General features: G+C 24.8%; 1 protein-coding gene across 1 annotated transcript in view; it reads left to right on the top strand.

The window, feature by feature from the left end:
- Positions 1-2,154, top strand: part of LOC122515550 (microtubule-actin cross-linking factor 1) — a gene marked incomplete in the record, with an annotated part of 139,047 nt that overhangs the window by 128,522 nt on the left and 8,371 nt on the right.

The raw sequence follows: 2,154 nt of genomic DNA, 5'->3' as shown, positions 1-2,154 counted from the left end.
GGGAAAGGGGAGGTACCTCCTCTTTCCTTCAAATCGTGATCAAGTGAGTGAAAGAGAGGGAAGATGTGTGTGACTCTTTTAAAAGAATAAAAAGAGAAATAAAACGAGTAGAAATGAAAGAAAGGGAAAAGTATATAAGACGTGAGTCAGAAAAAGAGGGATAGAAAAGAAATAAGAAGGAGAAGAAGTAAGACAGCAACCCTATCTTTTCGAATATTCATCTCAAGCTGTTACTATATATGTTAAGGATGTAATTCAAGAATGTTAACTAACTGTCGTGTCTTTATTCTTAGATCGTGTCATTGAAATATTTTGTCAAATATTACTTTTTTTTTCTAATTATAGATGAAATTAATAATAGATAGGAAAATGTGCTTGTTCGTGAATAGGGAAATAAAATTATGAAAGTTGGAAATAAATATATTTGTTTTTTTTCCTTTTTTTTTTTTAGATTTTAAAATAAAAAAATAAAATAGAAAGAAAGATAAAGGAGGAGGAGTTTGATCGGGGAAAAAAATGTACGGGGTGTCTCATTTGAATCGATCCATTTGAATAATTTTCGAAATTGTTCGATGTCCGAACAAAAAATGTGAGTGTTTTAGACAAAATTTGAGCAATTTAATGAAATTTAAATAATTATGTATTATTTAATATATAAAATATAAATATAATATATAAAATATAAATGAAATTTAATATATTTATAATTAAATAATTGATTATAATATTTAAATTTTTTATTTAATTTATTATAATATTTATATTTTATTTATATTAAATAATTATATATTATTTAATATATTAAATTAATAAAATTTCTTATATTCGTACAATAACGAACAAAATAATCCTAATCATATTGCATAGGTATACAAATAAATATTGTTATTGTACGGATGCGTCATTAACGCCCTTGAATTCACGCTTAATTATTATTGCGCATCAGTTGCGTACACGTATTTAACCTCACCGATGCTAATTACTCGAATAGAAAGAGATGCATTGTATTACACATTCGCAGATAAACTGTGTTAAAGAGTGAGAGAGATAGATAGAAAAAAAGAAAGTATGAATACAAGTATTTGTATATGTGTATGTGTGTGTATATTAATGAATCAGAAAGAAAAAGATAAAGATAAGTATAAAGATAACTAATGCATTCTCAGAATAATTTTTAGTCTTAAATTTTTGTTTCATCACTATGACGTGATCATTATTAAAATTGTATACGTGTAAGTATAGTCATACTTAAAAAGTGATACAAGAAAATATACCTGTTTTATAATAGTGAATGATTCTATTTGATAGTGATTCATTACTTTTGTATTTTCTATTTTCTATCCCGTTCAATTTAATTCTTTTTTAATTTCTTTTTTTTCTCTCTCTCTCTTTTTCTCTTTCAATCTGTCAAATAATTTTTGGAAAATTTTCTACTCCATTTTTTCTCATTAGTTTATTAATCTTCGATCATTTCGAAACCATTTGAAATAATTCATCGTTGGAAAATAATGTTTTTAACTAGGTTTCGTTAGAAATTGATTATTCAATGATATGCGTTGTAACAAAGTGTAATGTTTTGTTTTTTATCGTTGGAAAAAAACCTAACGTTAAAATATATATAAATTATTTAGCCGACGTTACATTAGATCTCAAAAATTTAAATTACCGCCGATGACTATGGCAATTTGAATCAGACGAATACGTAATATAATTTACATTGATTATATTCCTAAGTATATATATTTTTTTTCAATCAAAGTCGTAAACAACCGTACTCGATAACGAGTTAACCGATATTATTATCGATCTAAATCGAATAAAAAATTCAAATTTTTCTAATTCGTTATTTGAATTCAAGTAAATGAAAATCTTTTCCCAACCGTTAATTCCATTAACAAATCTAATCGAAATTAGAAATAATCGTAGATTTCAAATGAAACAAATAGAGATGATCGATAAATGATCAACGCGAAATAGAGAATTCCATTGGATAGAAATTTTTTAATCAACGTCATAAACGTTAACGGTAATTGTTACTTAATCTAAATTTCAATTAAATCAAAATCGCAAATTCTTAAGTCGCATAATGAAATTAAAAAACAAAAACATCCAATAAAAGAATAGATAAAATAAACGAAAAAAAAAAAAAAAAAA

Source organism: Polistes fuscatus, unplaced genomic scaffold, assembly GCF_010416935.1.
Source record: "Polistes fuscatus isolate 324 unplaced genomic scaffold, CU_Pfus_HIC Scaffold18, whole genome shotgun sequence".
Classification (NCBI taxonomy): domain Eukaryota; kingdom Metazoa; phylum Arthropoda; class Insecta; order Hymenoptera; family Vespidae; genus Polistes; species Polistes fuscatus.
The sequence above is the reverse complement of the archived record's forward strand: the minus strand, read 5'-3'. Positions and strand labels throughout refer to the sequence as shown.